Source organism: Capsicum annuum, chromosome 3, assembly GCF_002878395.1.
Source record: "Capsicum annuum cultivar UCD-10X-F1 chromosome 3, UCD10Xv1.1, whole genome shotgun sequence".
Lineage (NCBI taxonomy): Eukaryota > Viridiplantae > Streptophyta > Magnoliopsida > Solanales > Solanaceae > Capsicum > Capsicum annuum.
In genome coordinates this window covers 191,154,380-191,179,372 of record NC_061113.1, presented here as the reverse complement: position 1 = coordinate 191,179,372, position 24,993 = coordinate 191,154,380, and positions in this window count along the sequence as shown.

The window sequence follows — 24,993 nt, the reverse complement described above, 5'->3', positions numbered from 1 at the left end:
TGAAGTAACTAAAATAGCAGACTATCCTTTACTATGATACTTTCTGACTTACCTCTCGACCTCACCAGAAAATTTATCATCTAATTCTCTTGAACTTAGATAACTTATCTATTTCCAATAGTATGTTATCTCAGGTAGATTAATCCAGTTACGGCATCAATCATTAAATAGAAGGTTGGTAGCTTTCGAGTCCCTATTGATAATTCACGACCTCTAGTCTATTTCTCCATTAGAATCAAATAAAACCTAAGGCATAATATAATGCTTGCAACCAATAGATTTCAGTTAAAACAACAGAATTTCAAGATATTCTACTACTCTTTAAATCCATTAAATACCTAGTAACCCATCAAATCCTACTCCATGGATCCCATAACTCCGGCTAATGGAATTAGCCGCTCATGATTTGATAAACGAAATAACAAGTTGAATTCATGATGCTAAGGTTAAACTTACGAATTGATTGAAAACAACAAGTATTTTCTTCAATTTAATCGAAAGGTAGAAACCCAAAAATAGTTGATAAGAAACAAGAAAAATAATTGGTGAAAGAGAGAAATGTATGTGCTTTTCTTCCTAGTGTCCCTCTTTTTTTGGATAGGCAATGATCCTTTCTTTAAAAACCCTAAAACTAGTCTTTACATAGTCAACCCTAAATATGAAAATAAAATTAAAGTTTCAGTTCTATCTTTGGATTAGACAATGATGCTTTTGAAGGTGCATTAGATACCTGACGACGTGTGTGAGATGTAGTCAAAGATTAAGTGAATTGTTATCTTCTGACTCTTCAGACGGCAAACCTGACGGTGTGTTAAAAATATTACGGCGGGTGAAAACTGTCGTTAGGACTTCATTGAAAATTAACATACTCTACCTTTGGATGAAGGTAATTTTGAAGCCATGTGACATATTTGATGGCCTATCCTAAACGTCATCCCATTTCACCTCAGCTTCTTAGGTTCTGTCTAAGCTTGACGACAACTTTGTCAGTCTGTCCCATGTATGACGGTGCTTCAGCATCGACATCAGCTACACTTCAACTTATTTATACCAGATTTTAGCTCTTTTTCATTGTTATTTATTTCCATGCATCTTGACTTTCCTACAAAATCTTAAGAAATAACATCAAAAACACCAATAATTACTTAAGAACTTACAATTATTTCAAGTTAAAAAGTCTTACTTATGCTACAAAAATCTAGTACATCAACTCCCAAACTTGAGTCATCTTAAATAATAAGGGAATTTCTAGATGTGTTCCTTGAAGATCTTCCCAAAGTTCCTTTCAAAAGGGAAATTGACTTCAGAATAGATCTCCTTCCAGATACCCAGTCTATCTCTATTCCTCATTATAGAATGTCTCTAGCGGAGCTTATGGAGTTGAAAGTACAGTTGAAATATCTCTTAAACAAGGGTTTCATCAGTCCGAGTGTTTTCCTATAGGGTACACTTGTCCTTTTCTTCCATATGAAAGATGGTACTCTCAGAATGTGCATTGATTACCATCGGTTGAACAAATCCACTATCAATAATAAGTATCCACTCCCCAGGACTAATGAATTGTTCAACCAACTTTAGGGTGCAAGTTACTTCTCTAAGATAGACCTCAGATCTGGTAATCATCCACTTAGAGTTAGAGAATGTGACATTTTGAAGACAACTTTCAGAATTGGGTTTGGCCTCTTCAAATTTCTAGTTATGTCTTTTGGACTAACGAATGCCCCTGTAGCTTTCATGAACTTGATGAATAAAGTGTTCAAGCAGTAGTTGATCATGTTCGTCATAGTTTTCATTAATGATATCCTTGTCTATTCCCATAGTGAGAATGATCATGCCAATCATTTGAGAATTGTGTTGCTGACCTTTAGAGCTTATCAATTGTTCGCCAAGTTTAGAAAGTGCGAGTTTTTTGTAAGATCAGTAGCTTTTCTTGGCAATAATATTTATTGTTATGGCATTCCAGTTTACCCTCAAAAGATTGAAGCAATGAGAAACTGGCCCAGACCTATTTCTCCATTAGATATTAGGAGTTTCTTGGGTTTGGAAGGCTATTACAGACAGTTTGTTGAAGAATTTTCTTCTATTTCTTCCCCCATTCCTCTATTGACTCAGAAAAAAGCCAATTTTTAATTGTCATATTCTTGCAAGAAGAGTTTTCAGGAGCTGAAGACTCAACTCACTATAACGCTAGTATTAACTTTGCTTGATGGTTCAGATAAGTTTGTAGTTTACTGTGATGCTTCTGGAGTTGGTCTTGGCTGTGTTTTGAAGAAAAGAGGTAAGGTCATAGCCTACGCATCTAGATAGATTAAACTCCATGAGAAGAACTATCCTACCTATGATCTTGAGTTGGTAGCTATTGTTTTTGCCTTAAAAATCTAGAGATATTACTTTTATAGGGTTCATGTTGATTTGTTCATAGATCACAAAAGTTTGCAGTATGTGTTCTCGACAAAAAATTTAAATCTTTGTTAGAAAAGTTGTCTTGAGTTGTTAAAAGATTATGATACGAGTGTGTTATACCATTTGGGCAATGCTAATATAGTGGTAGATGCCCTAGATCGATTGTCTATGGGCAACATTTCTCATGTTGAGGAGGATAAGAAGAAGTTAGTCCAGAGGTTCATTAGCTTTCAAGATTAGGTGTTCGGTTAGTTGACATAGCTAAAGAAAATGTACGGGTTCAGAATGGTTCGGAATCGTTATTGGTTGCCAAAGTAAAGGAAAAGAAAGATAGGGATCCCAGTCTAGTTAAGTTGAAGGAATCAATTAGAGATCGCAAAGTAGAGGTTTTCTCTTTGAGGGAGATGGTGTGTTGCATTTCAAGGGCAAGTAATGTGTTTAGACTGTTGATGGGTTAAGGTAGTGGATCATAGCATAAGCACATGGTGAGTGTTACTCTATATACCCAAGAGCCACTAAGATGTATCACGATTTGTGGAAAGTCTATTGGTGGAGTGGTATGAAGAGAGATATTTAAGAGTTTATAGCTAAGTGTTCTAATTGTCAGCAGGTCAAGGTTGAACACTAGAGGCCTATTGCAAGAGTTCAATATTTCTACTAGGAAATGGGAAGTGGTGAACATATATTTTGTGATAAGTTTACCTCGTACGCATTGTCAACGTGATTTGATTTTGGTCATTATAGGTAGACTGACCAAATCAGCTTATTTTATACCAGTTTATACTTCGTACTCAACTAAGGATTATGCCAGACTTTATATTAGGGAGTTGGTTAAGTTGCATAGGATTTTGTTTCCTATCATATTAGATAGGGGTACCCCGTTTACATTTCACTTTTGGAAATCTTTTCAGGAGGGTCTTGGTACCCAAGTTCATCTCAATACAGCTTTTCATCCTCAAACAGATGGTAAGGCAGTGAGGACCATTCATACCTTAGAGGACATGTTGAGAGAATGTGTTATTGATTTTATAGGTAGTTGGGATGACCACTTACCTTTGATTAAGTTTTCCTACAACAATAGTTATTACTTCAGTATTCAGATGGCTCCATTTGAGGCTTTTTATAGAAGGAGATATACATATCCTATTGGTTGGTTTCGGTTTGGTGAATCTACTTTGATAGGGACAGATTCAGTGTTTGAGGTGATGGAGAAAGTTAAGATGATTCAGGAGATGTTGGAGACAACCTAAAGCCGTCAAAAATCTTATACAGATGTGAGGTAGAGAGACCTTAAGTTTGATGTTGGTAATTTAGTCTATTTGAAAATCTTGCCCATGAAGGGAGTGAAGAGATTAGGAAATAAAGGGAAGGCCAGTCCCTAATATATTGGCCTTTATAGATATTGAACCATTTTGTGAAGGTAGCTTTCGATCTAGTGTTGCCTGTAGATTTTGCATCCGTTCATCCTGTGTTCCACATTTCCCTGTTGAAGAAGTGTATTGGTGATTCAGTAATTATTGTTCCATTAGAAAGTATGGATATCCAGGATAACCTTTCTTTTGAAGAAGTCCCAGTTGAGATTCTAGATCATCAAATTCGTATACTAAGGAACAAAGAAATTCCCTTGGTTACAATTCTATGACGGAATCATTCTGGTGAGGGAGCTACTTGGGAAATAGAAGTCAATATGTGTACCAATTACCCTCATCTTTTCTCCACAAACTCAGACTCATCTTGAGGTAACAGTTTTCCTTAAATTCTCTCTTTCCCATTCTCAGTTCCATCTATATAAACATTCTCAACTTATTGTATGCATTCAAAAAATTAGTTCATTACATGTATCATGTTTAAGACTCAGTTATGAAATCATGTCCTTAGTCATGAACGTTCAGTATACAATCTCAGTTGCCTCAGGGTTCTCAATCTAACCAGTCTTATTTGAGGTTGAATTTTTCCTAGGGGGAGATAATGTAACACCCCACATTTTTGGGGTTAAAGTCAAATCATTGTTCCTATGCGTACAAACATGACCCTAATTATTCTATGTATATATATTTGTGATTATCAAATATATGGTGTGGGAATATCTTTGTCTATCAATCAAGATCATAATACCCTCCTAACTCAAAGATGAGTTGAAGACTTTTCTATCGATCAAGTTTTGATGGATGCTCCAGATAGAGTCCAATTTAGATAGGTAGATCTCCTAGAATATATTTAATCAGGTGTCCTACTATATATCAAATGAATGGTTTTTGAGTTTTCTTTCCAATGTATCTAGTTTCACCTTAATCCAATATCAGAGTCCAAAGTTGACAGCGCCCAAGCGTACACACAAGTTTACGTGGTCTACCAGGTAATATTGTGGCCTTTAAGAAAGCCGAGTTATCGATCCGACAGAGACTAGATTTGGAAACTATTTGATTTCAGCGCACACTTAAGATTTAATTGATGCAAGAGTAGCCAAATAAAGAGTTTGTAAATTGTAAATTAAAACTAAATAATATGGAAAGTAAAGGTCTTAAGACAATCAATAAGTGAAAACCTAGGGTTGAAGCGCTTGGACCAATCATATTATTGTTTTGGATTCATTCGTTAACTTGCTTATCTTGGTTGTTGATTCATAGGGTTAATTGCGTGATTATAGTTTTCCAACCCCTATTATATCATCTAAATTGAACGTTACACCAATATCATTGAGCGGGGATGTAATAATTCACTTAAGTTCTTAAAAAATATCAACCTACATATGAATCAAATAAAGTATATAAGTACATTCCTATCCTAGATACTTATTCAAGTTTCTTATTTTATAAAGAATCAAGAATCATACTCTACTTATTACTATGTTTTATCACCTTATTCCCTCTCCTGAGTTCACAAGGTTGACAATGGATATATTCTCAGGGTCACGAATCCTTAAAATTGTTATAATAAGAATAAACAATCAACCAATATTGATAAGCAAAGCAAACAAACTTAATCCATAGCAATAATAATCATGTTCTTGGCTTCAACCCCGGAAGAGGGCGTTTAGCCATGCATAGTTATAATCGTAATCAAAAGATTGTAATTAATGATTTAAAACATGTATGAACTAACTAAAATTAATAAAAACGTTATAATGAAGTTGTATCAGCCCCTTGATCTCCAAAATATGTCAAAATATGTTTAAAAACATGATACAACATGTATATATAACAGAAGGCTAAGCCAAGTCCGTGTAGGAGTAAAATTAGCTTGAAATGCCCAGGTGTGGAGTGGAGAGTGTGTTGCACCCTCTATTACTATGGAATGGAGTATGTGCCGCACCCTGTATTGCACAGGATTAGCGCATACGACGCCTGCTAAACACATGCACTCTCTAGAAGTTGTCCTCAATTTTGGTTAAGTATTGGTGCTTCCTTCTTCCATTCCTTGTCTTGTGGCACCTTTCCCATGATTTACAAGCCTAATATTATTAATATCCAAAAGAATTATACATCATCACACCACACGAATTAGAAACACAAACAACACTAAACCCATTACGATGAATTAAAAACAAGAGCTTAGATTAGGTTGAATTCCTTGATCTTTCTCTTCAAGTTCCCACTCTTTCTTTGACTCGTATGAACTTTGTACACTCCTAAAAACTTGTTACACATATAATAACACATTTAAAACCATTAGGAACATATAGAACACAATAGAATCCAACAAGAAAGACTAGACAAACACCTAGATTAAGCTAGTAATGCTAGTCGTACAGATTGAACTCTAAATGAAACTTTTAAGAACAAACTTACTTGGAAACTTAAAAACACATGGTTTTGTACTTTTATACACATTTATCACATTATAAACCCATATAGCATAGAATAATCCTAAAAAAAGGCTAAATAGGCTAGAATAGCGGTGCCATAGTGCATACATACACCCAACATCACCACCCCACACTTAAAGCTATGTTCGTCCTCAAACAACTCATAAGTATAATCATCATAAACTATAGGGCCTCTTAACTTCTACTAAATTCAAGACACTCAAGCTAGCACTACAAGGACTACATAGAATGCAAGTTACTAAGCTAAGCATGTTATTTACATAATTAAAATCTTATGAACACTACTCCAAAACATCATAGCCTTAATAATTTACTCACAAAGTTAGCAAACTAATGCAAATAATTCAATCAAAGACATCATATAAGTCACCCACATTTATTAAATATGTGGCCTCACAACAAGATAGTTAACCATAACCACTAACAATTAGGCAATTTAGAACGTGATGGGTACAAAAAGCAAATTATTCTCACTCTCCCAAAGAATTCACAAGTTACGCATAATGAACCATAGGCTTTCCCTTAGTGTAATGCTTTACTAATAGTCGAATGTAAAGCTTAGGATCAATTTAAGACTTTTTTGGGTTGTAATGTAGGCAAAGGACGGGTAGGAACTATTTGGGGAATAGTGACTAACCTCTCTAAGTGCTTTAATACACCCCAATATACAGTTAAAACCACTCGCCAACAAAAAAATTACATCATTTTTGTCTACTCATATCTTTTGATTTTGCCCCATCTCTTTTAAAAATTTTCACAAACACTTGGTGGACACATAGTTTATACCACAAGAATCAACTTTTCTCCTATTCACAATTATGGTAATATTTCTAGCATAAATTTTATCACAACTATCCACCACACATTAGTTATAAAAAAAAATAAACATTACCTTGGGGCATGAATTTCACCTTTTTATTCTTCAATTTCTCAAACTCCTCTTACTAGTTCAATTTTTCATCAAAGCACTTAGGAGCTTTTTAGATCAAATTATGGTTTATCAAAGAAGGGATTAGGATACTTATGAGGTTTCCAAAGAAAAAGCTAAAGGCTCAATGAGGGTTAACTATGATAATGCATAATCTTAGGACAAACAAAAGGTATAAAACAATGCTATCAAAGAAATTCCTAAATCATCTCCTAAACCCACACTCTTTATTTCACTATACATACTCACCGAGCAAGTTATAGATATCATATTCAACAAGAAATATACAAAATCTCACTTCACACATGGCATATGCTCAACTTAATAGGATCATCATAGACTCCCAACCAAATAATAACACAAATTCAAAATTAAGCCAACAAGTACTAGAGTCATAAAGATGAGCCTAAGTGTTTCAGAAGTCATAATCCATTTAATCACCATACTTTTACAAACAAACTCACTTGCATCACGCAATCAAAAATAGCACCAACTCAAATATCTTACACAAATTTTAAATTGAGCCAAATTTTAGGAATTTCTCCACTCCACACTTAAAAATCTACTTTGTTCCCAAAGTGAATTTTAAAGGTAAGAGATAGAAATATTTCCTGAGGCCTTTAGACCTAGCTAGTAGCATTTTTAGACATAAATGAGATCCATGGAACCCATACTAAGTCTTTGACATGCTCCTTAGCTCAAGTTTATGGTACTCAAACTTTCCATTAACCTGTGACTCAACAAAAAATAAAAACTACATGAAATAAAAACTAAAATAACTGAAAAAAGAAAACATACCTACCTTAACTCGGGTTGGCTCCCAAGCAGCGTCTGGTTTAGAGTCGTAGCACAACCCAACTCAACTTAACCATATTCCTTCACCCTTTTACTCTCATTTAGGAGCCATTTTTCTTTCGCTTCAGACCTCTTGAGTTTACACTCTCAAAGTCAATATCTTTATCAAATTCAACCTTTATCTTATTAGAAAATAGTAGATTCGACTTTGCCTGCTCAATCAGGTAATTCAAAGAGGTCTTTTGTGGATTAACCACCCTACTCTTTTCCTCTTCAATAGCATTTATCACATATAAATCTTTACATTGGGACTTTTTAATGGGTTCTTTGTTAACATCAAATACCACCTCTTCATACACTACCCTCATTTTGAGCGTGCCTTCTCCCACAACAATTAGGGCCCCTTTAGTAGCTAAGAATGGATTCTCCAAGATGATTGGTACCTGCTCATCTTTCTCAAAATCAAGAACAAAAAATTCAGCAGGTATAATGAATTTTCAAACCTTTATAAGGACGTCCTCTATTATACCTTCCGGATATATAATGGATCCATCCATGAGTTACATAACCACGGGTGTTGATTTAGGCTCCCCAAGCCCAATGTTTTAAACAATTATAGGGGTATCAAATTTATGCTTTCCCCCAAGTCACTTAGTGCATGAACCTCTTTACTTCTAATTTGAATAGGGATGGCAAACATCCCATGATCTTTCAGTTTCTTAGGGATTTTCTGTGTTATTATCCCATGACACTCTTCAGTGAGTTTTATTGCTCCCATATCTTATAATTTCACCTTCTAATCCACCAAATCCCTCAAGTACTTTGCATACTTAGGCATTCTCTACAAAATATCTAACAAAGGTAAGTTAATATTGAGCTCTTTGAATGTATCAATGAACTTTTTGAATAGGGCATCCTCCTTTGCTTTTATTTGACTTTAAGGGAAGGAAATGATAGTGTCTTCTCCACTTCTGGTTTAGCAACTTTTGGTCTCAAGTACTCAGACTTCCTTGAATTTTTAGCAACTTCATTGGTAAATTATTTGGTCACAACCTTAGCATCCACCTTGTTTGTTGCCTTTGGATGTCCTCCTTGAAGCTCCTTACCGCTCCTCAAGGTGATTTTCATAACCTGTTTTAGAGTTTCTGTGTCTGCTGGCAAGCTCCCTTGTGGTCTTTTATTCAGTACCTGTGATAATTGTCTCAGTTGCAACTCTAATATTCTTATGGCCACTTGCTGATTTTGTAAATCTATCTTTTGACTTTTCAAATTCGCAATAAATTGTACTAGAGAAGCTAAGATTTGATTCAAAATTTCTTCCATATTGTACATTGACTGATTTGATTGGGCCTATGGCTGTGGGGGTTTCATGACTAATTTGGTGGCTGAGTTTGACACTTCATATTGTAGTCATTACCATAGCCTTTGAGTATTTCCTATATACATCACAGATTTTGAATTTGAAGCACACATAGTAGCCATATGACCACTATTTCTGCATACTTCACACCAACCTGCAGCTTGTTAGATGGCATTTACTATGGCTGTAGGTTGTGCTACTCCCAACTTTATGCCTCTGAAATGAGTGCTGATTAAATGTTGTAAGACAGATACCTGTGCTGACAACACTGGGAATTGGTCCACCTCTAAAACTTTTGCTATTCTTTTTGTGGTGCTATTAGAATTTGAATGTCTCTCTATATTTTTTTGTGCTATGTTGTTAGTAATGTGTACAACTCATAATAAGTCAATTCCAGTGCTTGACCACCTACGGTTGAATCTATGAGAATCTTTGTATTGTAATCAAGAGCTTCTACAAAAGTATGAGTAAGTACCTCATTGGAATGTTGATGGTAAGGATACTCACAAAGAAGAGCCTTCAAGCATTCCAAAGCATGATAAAGGTTTTCATCAGGCTTCTATTTGAAGCTCACTATTTCACTGTAATGTCATGCAGTCTTGCCTGATGGAAAGAACCAGATAAGGAACTTTTTGCCTAAGTCATCCCATGATGTAATTTAATTTGCTAGCTCTGTATTCAACCACCTTTTAGCTTTTCCCTAAAGTGAATGCGGAAACAGTGTCTACCTTACATAATCTGGAGTCACCCCAATTGGAGTGAATATATCAGTAAGCTCACTGAAGGTCTAAAAGTAGACTTGTGGACCCTTGTGTGAAAGCCATGAAAACTTTCTATTACTTATAAGAAGCTGCACCATGTTGTGCTTCAACTCAAAATTCCCTCAGCATCCGGTCTTTGAATTGGGGAAGTCAAGTTTGTCGGAAGTGGGATTGCCACTTCCCTAACTGTCCTTCAGGCTAGTTGTGCTTTAGCCATTGGAGCCATAGTTTCATGGTCTTCTTAGATTTGAGGAATTATGGGAAGAAAGATTGTTTCTCTCTTGCATTGGTGAAATTCTTGCTCGGGTTCAGAGCTTTTGTTTTACCAAATCCCAATTGACAACACCCAAGTGCACATGTAAGTAGATGTGGTCTAATCAAGCAGTAAAATGGCCTTCAAAAAGCCAAGTATCGATCACACAAAGGCTTGATTTAGCAATAATTCAATTTCAGCTCACAATTTAGATTCAATTTATGCGAGAGTAACCAAAAGAGAGTTTGGAATTTGTAAGTAAAGTAAACAATTCGGAAAGTAAAGAGCTTGTAACAATCACTGGGAAAAAACCCAGGGTAAAAGCACTTTGACAATCATACTATGTCTTGAATTTTGTTCATTAACTTGCTTATCTTGGTTGTAGATTTGTAAGGTTAATTGATTGATTATGGTTTCCCAACCTCTAATCCTTTACCTAAGTTGAACCTTGCAACTACATTATTGAGAGAGTATATAGTGATCCAATTAGGTTATTTAAGCTATCATCCAATGTTTGAATAAAGTAATGCTCCTAAGTACATCACTGTCCTAGGTTCTAAGTTCAATTCTTTATTTTTTAAAAGAATAAAACCCACACTTTGTTCATCTCCATGTTCTATCCCCTATTCCCTCTCCCGAGATCAAAAGGTCGACAATTGATATATTCTAAGGGTTTCATATCCTTAAAATAGTTAAATCAAAGATGAACACACAACCAATATTGATAATCAAAGAAAACGAACTTAAATCAACACAAAAGTAATCATGTCTTAGGCTTTAACCCCAAAAAAGGGCGTTTATCCATGCATAGTCATAATCGTAATTACAAAATAGTAATTAATGACTAAAAACATGAATGAATGAAGTAAAAATAATTAAAACCTAATGAAGAAGTTGTAGCATCCCTTTTCTCTGCAAAATATGCTAAAAGATGTGTAAAAATGTGATACAATAGGTGTGTATAGTATAGGAGAAAGCCCTTTCCGTGTTGGACAAGAAAACATTTAGTTATTGAGCCTGGGACTAGGTGGGTCACCACCCTAGGTAGATCCCTATTCCAGGTAAGGCGTCACCTCCAAATTGTCCTACCTCTCTGGAATTTGTTATTCAGAATTTTCCTAAGGAACAGGAGCACCGAAATGAGTCCACGTCACGAGCTAATCTACTTTTGGACAACAAATCACCTATTGTTTACTATTTTGAGACTCTTCTGAATCTATTTGTGTTTTTCAAGAGTCCATTAGCCACTCCTACAATCCATACGTGCTCAAGACTTCAATGGGTCATAAAGTGCATCAATCTGCGTATTGTACATTACTTGAGCAAATCTATTATCCACCCATATATCACATGAATCATCCTCCAAACAAGGCTAAAAGGCTAGAATAGTGACACTAGAATGCATAAATACACCTAACATTATCACCCCACACTTAAAGCCTTATGAGTCCTTGAAAAACTCTTCACTATAAGTATCATGAGCTGGCGATTCTACACTTTTACTAAATGGAAGACATTAAAGCTAGAAATACAATGACTACACCAATTGCAAGTTTCTATACTAAGCTCGTTACAAACACAATTGAAAGCTTATGACCACAACTCTAAAACATCCTAGTCTTAAAAATTTACTCTCCCAGTTGGAAAACTCATGCTTTGTAATTCAATCAAGGAAATCATACAAATTACCCACATTCATCAAACATGTGCCCCTCACAACAATAGAGTTACCCATAATCACTCATAATTAAGCAATTCATAAAATAATGGGTACAAGAATCCAATTACACCCACTCTCACTAGGGATTCACAAGTTACACAAAATGAACCATAGGATTTTCCTTAGTGTAATGATCCTCTAATAGTCAAAAAAAAAGCTTAGGATCAATTAGGTCTTTTTGGGTTATAATGTAGGGTAAGGGATGGGTAGGAACTATTTTGGAATAGTGAATAACCTCTCTAAGTTCTTTAATACACTACATGATACAATTAGAACCAATCTCCAACAACCCATTTACACCAATTTTTTTGTTTACCCCATTCTTTTATTTGGTCCCATCTCTTTTAGGCTTTTCAAAAACACAAGGTGGGCATATTGTTTATTCCTTCAATATTCAATTTTTCTCATTCTCTATAGTCATGGAAATATTTATAACACCATTTATATCAATCCCACCAACCATACATCAATTATAAACACCAAAAACTATTACCTTGGGGCATCAATTTAACCCTTTTCTTTTTTAATTTCTCAAACTCCTTTCTCAATTATTTCCCTTTTTTATTTAAAGAACTTAGGATCTTTTTGGATGAAATTATGGTTTATCAAAGAAGGGGATTAGGCTACATATGAAGCTACCAACGATAAGGACAAAGGATCAATGGGGGTTAACTAGAATAATGAACAATGGCTAGGACAAATAGAAGGTATAAAATAAGGCTATCAAAGAAATTCCTATATTATCTCCTAAACCCACATTCTTTATTTCTCTTCACACACACCGGGTAGGTTCTAGACATCACATGCAATAAGGAATATATAAAAATCTCACATCCATATGGCACATGCTTAACTCATAAAGGATCATCATAGACTCCAAACCAAACAATACCATGAATTCAAATTTAAACCAAAAATACAAGAGTAATAAAACTGAGCCTAGGAGTCTAAAAAATAGCAATTCACTCAATCAACATGCATTTACAAACAAAACCACTTGCATTATGTAATAAAAAATAGGACCAACAAGAATATGTCACATAATTTTTTTTAAATTAAGCCAAAATTTAGGAATTTCACACCCTATACTTAAAAATCTACTTTGTCCCCAATGTGAACTTTTAAAAACAAGAGATAGAAATATTCCCTGAGGCCTCTAGGCCTAGCTAGTTGAATCTTTGCATATAAATCAGATCCATGGGACCCCACACTCATTTTTTTCCATACTCCTTAGCTGAAGTTTTTGGTACTCAGACTTCCCATTAACCTGCGACTCAACCAAAAACAAAAACTGTGTGAAATAAGAACTAAAAAGAAAATATACCTACTTAACATGGGTTGCCTCCCAAGTAGCGCTTGATTTAGTGTCGCGGCATGACCCAGCTCCACTCAATCTTATTCTTTCATTTTTTTTCTTAAACTTGGAGGACATCTTCTCATCCTTTTTACCCCTTTTGGGTGTGAATTCTCAAGTGTAATAGATTTTTCAACTTTAGCCTTTTCAGGCTCATCAACTTCCATTATGATAGGATTAGAAGATAGAGTCTTAGGCTACTCTACCAAGTATTTTGAAGAGGTCTTTTATGGAATAGACACCCTACACTTGTCCCATTCAACAACATTGATCATACATAAATCTTTAACTTGGGACGTAATTATGGGTGCTTTGTGTACATCAAACACCACCTCTTTATCCCCTACCCTCATTTTGAGCATGCCTTCTCTAGCATCAATTAACTCTCCTCCAATTGCTAAAAATGAATGCCCCAAGATGATTGGTACCTATTGACCCTCCTCAAAATCAAGAACAATAAAGTCAGCTGGTATAATGAATTTACTACCCTTTATGAGGACATCCTCAATTATTTCATCTAGGTGGGTAAATGACCCGTCTGCCAGCTGCAACACAATGGTGGTAAGTCTTGCCACTCCCAAGACCAATGTTTTAAACAATGATAGGGCCATTAAGTTTATGCTCGCCCTTAAGTCACTCAATGCATGGACCGATTTACTGCAAACTTTGATTGGGATAGCAATCTTCCCCTGATCTCTTAATTTCATTAGGATTTTCTGAGTGTTCACAACACTACACTCTTTAGTAAGTGTTATTGCTCCCACATCTTGGAATTTCACTTTCTTCACCACCACATTCCTTTATACTTTGCATACTTTGGCATACTCTACAAAATATCCAAAAGAGGTAAATTAATTTAAAGCTCTCTGAATTTGTAAAAAAACTTTTTAAATAGTGTATCCTTCTTCAATTTGATATGCTTCTGAGGGAAAAGTAGTGGTAGTGTCTTTTTCCCTTCTGGTTCAACAAATTTTTCTTTCAAGTACACAGATTTTCTAGAATTTTCAACAACTCTATCATTTACTTGTTGGGTCACCATATCAGCATCTACCTCCTTTTTGTCTTGGGAGGTTCTCCTTAAAGCTCCTTACCGCCTATCAAGGTGATTTCCATGACTTGATTTAGATTTTCTATGTCAGCTAGCAACCTATCTTAGGTCCTAGTATTTATTGCTTGTAGATTTTTTCTCATGTGCAACTCTAGACTTCTTGTGGCCGCTTGTAATTTTTTTAAATCTTCAAAAAACTATGTCTGATTAGCTAAGATCTATTTCATTATCTTCTCCATATTGCTGCTTGACTGATTTGGTTGGGTCTATGACTGTGGGGCGTTCCATGGCTGAGTCTGCCAATTCATGTTGTAGGTGTTACTGTAATTTATCCTTTGAGCATTACCTACACATATCACTGATTTTTTATTTAAAGCACACATGGCCATAGAATGGCCATTATTTTAGCATACTTCACACCAACCACTAATTTATTGAACTACATTAACGGCTGTGGCAGGCTGCGGAGCTCCTAATTTTATGCTGCTGAACTGAGTGTTGATCAAATTCTATAATGCAAATACCTGTGCTGATAGGGCTGTGAATTGGTCCACCTCTAGTACACCTGCAACTCTTTTTATGGCAATTCTAGAATCTGAATGTCACTTAGGATTTCCTTGTGCTATGCGATTCAACAATATGTACAACTCATTATAAGTCAACTCTAGCGCTTGACCACCTACGGCTGAATCTAGCAAAATTTTCTTATTATGATCCAAAGATTCTAGAAAAGTATGAGAAAGTACCTCATTCTACTATTAGTGGTGTGGATTATCTCTAAGAAGGGCCTTAAAGCATTCTCAAGCATGATAAAGATTTTTACCAGGCTTCTATTTGAAGCTTACTATCTTACTGCAAAATCTCGCAGTCTTGACTGATGGAAAGAAAATGATGAGGAACTTTATGGCTAAGTCGTCCCATTACGTTATTGAATTGGATGACTCAACATTCAACCACTTTTTATCTTTGCCAATAAGTGAATAGGGGAAGAGTGTGAGACTCACATAATTATTATTTATACCTATCGGAATAAATATAGCAGTGAGCTCAATGAAATTCTACAAGTGAACTTGTGGGTCCTCGTGTTTAATCCCTGTAAATTTTCCACTTCTAATCAAAAGTTGCAAGATGTTGTTCTTAAGCTTACAATTCCCCCCAGTAGCCGGTCTTTGAATGAGGGAAGTCAAATTTATTGAAAGTGGGACTCCCACTTCCTGAATAGTCCTGTGCACTACTTGTTGTTCCTCAGCCATCAGTGTAGAATTTTATTGGTCTTCTTGGATTTAAAGAATTCATGGGAGAAGGATTGCTTCTCTCCTTCGTTGATGGTAAAGTTGCTCGGGGTCAGAGCTTGGTTCAACTAACTCCCTATCCCATGCCCGCTTACCACTTTAAAAACCCATTTCTTGTAAGAACAAAACAAAGACCAAGCATTAAAACACTAAATAAATTTAAAAGTAAAACTAAAATAAGTAATTCCCAAAATACAAGTCCCCTGCAACGGCGCCAAAAACTTGACAACACACATACAAGTGTACGTGGTCAAACAAAGCCAAGTATTGATCACACAGAGATTTGATTTAGCAATGATTCAATTTCATTTCACAATTTAGATTTAATTGATATGAGAGTAACCAAAAGAGAGTTTGGAATTTATAAGCAAAGTAAAGATCTTGTAACAGTCAATGGGAAAAAACCCAGGGTTAAAGCACTTTGACAATAATACTATGTATTGAATTTTCTTCATTAACTTGCTTATCTTGGTTGTTGATGTGTGAGAAATTGAAAACACATTTAAGACCTTTAACCAAGAATAATTGTGAAGTCTTAAGAAACTTTTGTCGTTTTTGATTTGTTTATGTCTGATTTTAAAGTTTAAGCTGATGGGATAGAGAACCAACAAGAATGGAAGCAAAGAAGTTAAAATTTGGAGGAATCTGAAGAGAAGTATGGCTGACGAGATCTGTTATAAGTCGTCAGCCCTGTGATAGGCAATCACAGTTATTGTCAGACTTAACCAGAGATTTGACATAAGTTGAAATTCTGATGAAACTTTGTGATAAGGCGTCAGGATGGTCATAAGGCATCAGGAGCGTCGTTAGGCTTAAACAGAAGATGGAAGTTGAAGAGAGTTTTGTGATGACATCAATGACACATCGTCAGTCTAGTGATAAGCTGTCAAGGATACTGTCAAACTTAAACGGAATATAGAAGTTGAAGAATGTTTTGTGACGACATCCATGACACGTCGTCAAGATGGTGATAGGCCATCATCATCATTGTCAGCCATAGGCAGCAAAAGCCAAAAATACAGAGGAGCTGATGACATTCATGATTTGCCGTCAGACTCCCCATAAGCCATCACTAACGTTGTCGTTTATTCTGAGAAAAAGCTAAAACTTCTATTTTGTTTCATTATTTAGGTTTAACTATTTAAAGCCTTATTTTAGGGTTTTCTTGAGAGAAGATATAGAACTTATCAATCAACATACTTTGCAACAGACGATTTTTCTCTCTCTCTCTAGAGACCAATATTTTAGGAGTTTTGTCTTATGAATTAATTCAAGTTATACTTTCTGATCTTCATCATAGTTGTTACATAATCTTCTAAATTATGAATTCAATTTTTGTACTTGTTTCTTGCATCATGAGTGGCTAAACCTCATTTACCAGAATTATAGGATCTAGGGTCAGGTCATGAAGAGATGCTAAATATCAAGATTCAATAGGTGTTAGGATTTATTGATAATTTTGAGATTTTAATTGATGTCTGTTGGTTGCAAAAATTAGGCATACCTACTGTGATTTGCTTGAGAAAGAAATCATAAACAATAGGAAGTGAATTATTAACAGGGACTCAGAAATACTTCATTTAATAATCAGTGTTGTAACTAGGTTGATTAACTTGAGGTAAAATCTGGGCAGTGAATAGCGATTCCCCAAGTCTGAGAGGCTTAGGAAATTAGTCACTTAAATAGGTTGAGAGACATTTGAGCATATCATCGATAAAGATAACTTGTTATCCTTATCACCGTGAGAATCTTGAGTTACCTTTAGCATCTTTCTTGTACCGTAAGCCATACTTAACATAATTCTTGTTATCTCATAAAATCTTTGTTACAAACATCAAAATAAAAGTGTCAAACAATTACTTGTGAAACTTAAATCCCCATTTTAGGAAACATTAAATTTTTAGTGAATTAAATCGCAACCTGCTTGAGGTCACACCTTATTTCCTGTGGGATTCGACCCCAACCTAGTTGGTTTATTATATTGACAATGATCATGTAGACCCATTCAAGAGTGTAGTTTAAGAGTTATCAAAAATGGCGCAATTGCCGGGGAATACAGTTGAAAATCGAAAGTTGTTTGCGCTAACTGACTGTTAGTTAGGCTTTCTAGATTTATGTTTATTTGTTGGTTTTGTTAGTTGTAGGTTCCTTGTTGTTTATGCCAAAAACAAGAAGTTTTGGAGAATTGATATTACCAATTAATCCAGAACCTCAGCTGATTGGGAGAATGATAGACCAATAAGAGGCTGACAGACTGGCAGCCTTGGCTAGGGCTCAGGTGAACATACAGAACCAGGGTCAACAAGTACATCACCCAAACCATACCCAAGGCGATCTAAGTAAATCGTTGCACCAGTGTAGTAAAATTTTGATAGAAACCATCCGGTAAGAGGAAGGCTTGGTCAACAGCCTATCCATTACGAGGTTGAAAAAAAATGATGAAGGAATGGACGGAGCAGGTGTAACGGGTGCTATCATTCCTCCACCATTGGCACTTGGTTCAAAATTCAGCATAACAAGTACTACGATTCAACTCCTGAATCTGAAGGGGTTGTTTGGAAGCTTGCCTGGTGATGATCCGAACATGCACTTGGTGAAATTTATCACCATTTGCAAATCTTTTGATAATTTAGGAGTAAGCCAAAATGTGATCCGATTGAGATTATTTCCATTATATCTGTCTGGGGAGGCAACAATATAGTTAAATAAGATGGAGCCTGATTCTATAACCAACTGGAGACAATTGAAAGATGCGTTCCCAGAATGGTTCTTTCCACCCTCCATAAGGGTACAGTTGAGGGACGAAATCAGTAAATTCAGGCAGATCCCGAATGAAGAGTTCCATGAAACTTGGGAGAGATTAAAGAAGAAGATGACACAATATCTGAACCACAATATGATGAACTTGCACTTGATTGAGACTTTGTACAGAGATTTTAACTCTGTAACAAAGCTAATTATTGATAATGCTGTAGGTGGTTCGTTCATTGACATTTCTTTTCAAGATGCTTCAGACATGATAAATAGAATGACCAAATAGAGTCGGCCCTGGCATACCAGGGATTCTGTGGTTGCTATCCCAGTTGTTTCTATTGGTATGACTGCGGAACAGTGCAGAAGGGATGAAGAGTGAGACCAAGACACGGCCCACTTAAAGACTCAGATGGACTTGCTGACCAAGCACTTGCTGTTAAGCAAGACTGAAAAGGTTAAGGCTGTGGAGTCTTAGTGCACTATTGCTACTAATGAATATGAAGAGGTAAACTATGTGAGTAATCAGGGGGGTTTCCGAGGCAAAAGCCAAGTGAATCAAGGTCGGAACTTTTATGACAAGCCTGATTATAAAGACAGGGAGCAAGGACACTGGAGAAACAATAATAATAGGTGTGGTTTGTTTGTTCCTCCTTGACTAAATGTGACAAGATGTCCATGGAGGACATGATGAAAAAATGGTTGAAGGGAGTTGAGGCTGCCAGCTCGGGGTTAACCACTATGAAGAGTGAATTCTCTACCTTGATTTAGTTGGTTAGTTCACACTCCACTTCTATCAAGTAGTTGTAGCAGTAGATGAGCCAACTTTTCGCAACACTGAACCAAAGAAAAACTGGTACTTTACCTAGTGATACAGTTTAAAATCCGCAGAATGATGGCTCCTGTATGGCGATTACCACTAGGAGTGAATCTATCCTGAGACCACCACCATCCTTTCCTCAATGATTGAAGAAGAAGGTTGATGATGCCAAATTTAGTAAATTCATGGCAATGCTCAAGAAACTAACAATAAATGTGCCCATGGTTGAAGAACTTGAGCAAATGCCAGGATATGAGAAATTCATGAAAGACCTTGTGACTAAGAAATGAGCGGTGAGCTGCGAATTAGAAACAGATCTTTGCCTTTGTAGAACTATTTCTGCAAGGACCCTAGTACAGAAGAAGCCAAACCCAAGTGCAGTCACTATTCCCTGCACAATTGGGATAATGGAATCCACCAAAGCACTATGTGATCTGGGAGCAAGCATTAATTTGATGCCACTAACTATTTATAGAAAGTTGGGTCTGGGAAATGCCACACCCACTAATATGAGACTCGTGATGACGGATAGGTCAATAAAGTGAACTATTGGCATTATGTATGATGTGTTGGTGAAGGTATCCAACTTTATATTCCTTCCAGACTTTCTCATTGTAGATTACGAGGTGGACTTTGAGGTGTCCATAATCTTGGGTCGACCTTTCCTCATAACAGGAAGTGTGCTGATAGATTTGACAGCGAATGATCTCTTATTTAAGATAAATGATGAAGTGGTACAATTTGATATGGGCAAATCAATAAAGCGGTGTGAAGAGATGAGTGTGGTCACAGTTGTTGATATGTATTATGAGGACGAACAGGAGGTGCCCATAGCTGAGCAACTTGTTATTGAACCTTTAGTCGCGGTCATGATGAATTATGATAGTGAGGACACTTGGGAGTATGAAGAGATCATTTGTGCCTTGGCATGCATGGGTTCATATCCTTATGCTCCTAAAAAGCTAGACCTTGACCTGGCTAATCAACCAATGCTACCAGCCAAGCCATCTAGTAAGGAGCCTCCAGTGTTGAAATTGAAGGAATTGCCTGGGAACCTATGGTAGATGTTTCTGGGCAATAGGAACATACTACCTATTATTATTGCAGCTGATTTGGGGGAACAATAGATGAATGCACTTATCTCAGTATTATAGAGGCACAAAAGAGCTATTGGATGGACCATTGCAGATATTATTGGCATTTTCCCGAGAATCTGCACGCATAAAATTCATCTTGAGGAGGATTGTATTCCAACCATAGAGCATCAGTGCAGTCTTAATCCCCCAATGCAAAAGGTAGTTAAGAAGGAGATTAGTAAGTGGTTAGATACAAGAGTGGTTTACCCTATTTCTGATAGTAAGTAGGTGAGCCTAGTTCAATGCGTACCTAAAAAAGAGGGTACGACGATGGTTGCTAATGAAAAGAAAGAGTTGATTCTGCTCAGGCCTGTCACTGGTTAGAGAGTTTGCATGGACTACCGCAAGCTAAATTTTTGGACTCTGAAAGACCACTTTTTGATACCCTTTATGGACCGAATTCTTGATTGATTTTCTAGTAGGGGGTGGTATTGCTTCTTTGATGGTTACTCTGGATACAACCAAATATGTATTACTCTAAGATATCTAGAGAAGACGACGTTCACATACCTATATGGGACCTTTACATTTAAAAGAATGCCATTTGGGCTATGCAATGCACCCACTACTTTTCAACAGTGAATAATGTCTATCTTCTCTAACATGGTTGAGGACACCATAGAGGTATTCATGTATGATTTCTCTATAGTGGGTGATTCATTTGAGATGTCTTTGGAAAATCTAAATGTAGCCTTGCAAAGATTTGATGAATTTAATTTGGTGCTTAATTGGGAGAAATGTCATTTCATGGTCAAGAAGGGCACCATTCTCGGCCACAAAATTTCATAAAAGGGGATAAAAGTTGATCGAGCAAAGGTAGAAGTTATTGAGAAACTACCACCTCGTGTTTCAGTGAATGGAGTGCACAGTTTTCTTAGACATGCTTGCTTTTATCAGAGATTTATAAAAAACTTCTCAAAGATTGAAAATCCACTTTGCAAACTTTTGGAGAAGAAAGTGAAATTTTCCTTCGATGGATAGTGCTTGAAGGCATTTTCATGCCTTAAAAAGAAGCTAATTAAGGCCTCTATTGTTATTTCACCTGACTGGGAAAAACCATTTGAGATCATGTGTGATGCAAGTCCCTTAGAGCTGCACTGGGGCAAAAGAGGGACAAACTGCTCCATCTGATATATTACGCCAGCAAAGCACTAAATGGAGCGCAAAATAATTACACCATCACTGAACAGGAACTTCTAGTTGTAGTGTATGCTTTTTAGAAATTCAGAGCTTATCTGCTTAGGACCAAAGTAGTGGTCTACATCGACCATGACACCTTGAGGTATTTGATGGATAAGAAGGGTGCTAGACCAAGGCAGATCACATGGGTATTGCTGTTACAAGAATTTGACTTTGAGGTCAAGGATAGGAAAGGTTGTGAAAACCAGGTTGCAGATCAGGTGTCTAGAATGGAAGGTGAACAGAAAAGTAGTGATTAAATAAATATAAATAATGCATTCCATGATGAGGAGATTCTGGCTGCCGCTATGGAAAATTTGCCTTGGTATGCGGATTATGCAAAGTATGTTGTGAATAAGGTCATCCCAAAAAACCTTTCTTTCCATCAAAGGAAGAAGTTCCTGCATGATATGACGCATTACTTCTGGGATGGGCTGTATCTTTTTCGGCGATATCCAGATTATATTATAAGGAGATGTGTGCCGAAATTGGATTTATTATGTATATTGGAAGCAATCAAGCTTTCTCAGTCAGGGGTCACTACGCAGGTGACTAAACAGCTAGGAGAAATACAAGTACCAAAAGCAATCTGTTGAAATACAAGTAATTGACATGCTTTGTGGTAACTAGGAGAAATACAAGTACAGAAAGCAGTTGACATATGTTTGATTGATTTTTTAACACCTCTCCAATGTTTTGTTTGCAAAGACTGTGTGAATTATATTTACTTGTGACCATTGTGAATCTTGTTGTGGAATTAGTTCTAGCTGCTTTATGATCATTACTGAACAATTACATGAACTAGATAAGTGGTGGCCTGCGATATACTTGCATGCCATGTGTTTGTGAGAAACTACTTAATTCCCTCTGTATGCTAAAGCCAGAAGCTGCCTGGTTAGTCTTACCATGAATAAAGGATATGGGTTAGGAAAGAATCATAGGCCATTTTGTTGATTAACCCACTTTTAGCCTAAATAGCCTACCCTATGTGCATTATATCCCTTGATCCCTGTTTTGAGCCTAATTAGCCTATTTCTTTCTTATAACACCTTTTACCTTTCCATTTATACCATAATGAACCTATTTGGCCGTGGTCCTTCTTGGATACTGTGCACCTTGACCTAGGTAAACAGCCTAAGTTGAGGGTGGCTATCATAGGGGTGCATGGTGTAATATGAGTATGAAGAAGGGTAGAATAAAGAAAAAGAAGAATAAAGTTGGGTGCTATTCTTAAAAAAAGAGGCACCCAACTTGAACATGTGCAATCAATAGAAAAGAAAATAAAAAAGAGGTGAATAAGTGAGCCCCAAGAGAGTACTGTAGTGTCAAGGAGGCATAGTCACTTTAAATGAACTTGAATATCATAACATCCCCAACCTACATTATAAGACTAAAAGAAGTCCTATAGTGATCCTAGCTGGTCTATCTGAAGGTCTTTGTAATGAAAATAAGGGTAAGCCTATGGTACTTGGAATACACTGATTGGAACTTCATTTTAAGAGTGAAAGTCTTTTGAGGATCCCCTCGTTTACATTTTTGGTTTGTTATATGCGAGGAGGGGTATTTCTTTATTATGAGCGCACAATGGTATTGTTGCTAGCTACTTGCTTGTTTAGATAGTACAACAATGGCATATGAATGGTTGTTGTGGCTAAGATTGATGTCGTCACTTGAGTCTTTTGTGTTACATTATTGTTCTTCAATGACATACACAGTTGGTTTTAATTGGATTGACCTTAGAAGTAGTAACTATGTTTTGTGCTTAAAAGATAAAATTGGCTACTGAATATTCTATGTATTCTCTTAGTTGTGTTGAGTTGTTTGAGTACAAGCAATTGTTTTAAGCTGAGGGTGTTAATGTGTAAGCAATTGCTAGCATATTTAAGACCTTTAACCAAGAATAATTATGAAATCTTAAGCAACTTTTGTCGTTTTTGATTTGTTTATGTCTGATTTTACAGTTTAAGCTGATGGGATAGAGACTAACAAGAATGGAAAAAAAGAAGTTAAAATCTGGAGGAATCTGAAGAGAAGTGTGGATGACGATATCTGTGATAAGTTGTCATCCCTGTGATAGGCTATCACAGTTGTCGTCAGACTTAACCAGAGATTTGGCATGAGTTGAAGTTATGATGACACTTTGTGATAAGGCATCAGGATGGTGATAAGGTATCAGGAGTGTCATCAGCCTTAAACAGAAGATAGAAGTTGAAGACAGTTTTGTGACGAAATCCATGACACGTTATCAGCCTGGTGCTAAGCTGTCAAGGATGTCGTCAGCCTTAAACAGAAGATGGAAGTTAAAGAAAGTTTTGTGACGATATCCATGAAATGTCGTCAAGATGGTGATAGGCCATCGTCGTCACCATTAGCCTTAGGCAGCAAAAGCCAAAAATATAGAGGAGCGGACGACATCCGTGATAAGCCGTCAGACTTCTGATAAGTCATCACTGACGTCGTCATTTATTTTGTGAAAAAGCTGAAACTTCTATTTTGTTCCCTTATTCAGGGTTAACTATTTAAAGCCTTGTTTTAGGGTTTTGTTTAGAGGAGCGATAGAACATATCAATCAACGTACTTTGCAATAGATGATTTTTCTCTCTCTTTAGACCAATATTTTGGGAGTTTTGTCTTGTGAATCAATTCAAGTTGTACTTTTTGATCTTCATCATAGTTGTAAGATAATCTTCTCAATTATGAATTCAATTTGTGTACTTTTTTGTGGCATCATGAGTGGCTAACCCTCATTAACCTGAATTATGGGATCTTGGGTTAGGTCATAAAGATGTGCTAAATACTCAAGATTCAATAGGTGTTAGGATTTCTTGATAATTCTGAGATTTTAAATGATGTCTGTTGGTTCCAAACAATAGGCATGCCTACTTTGATTTTCTTGATAAAGAAATCATAAATAGTACGAAGTGAATTATCAACAAGCAGTCGAAATTACTTCGTTTAATAATCAGTGTTGTAACTAGGTTGATTAACCTAAGGTAAAATCTGGACAGTGAATAGCGATTCCCTGTGTCTGAGAGGATTAGGAAATTAGATGATTAAATAGGAAGAGATACATTTGAGCATATCATCGATAAAGATGACTTGTTATTCTAACCACCATGAGAATCTTCAGTCACCTTTAGCATCTGTCATGTACCATAAGCCCTAGTGAACATAATTCTGGTTATCTCATAAGATCTTGGTTACAAACATCGAAATCAAAGTGTCAAACAATTACTTGTGAAACTTAAACCCCCATTTCAGGAAACATTAAACTATCAGTGAATTAAATCATAACCGACTTGAGTTCACACCTTATTCCCTGTGGGATTCGATCCTAACCTAGTTGGGTTTTATATTGACATTGATC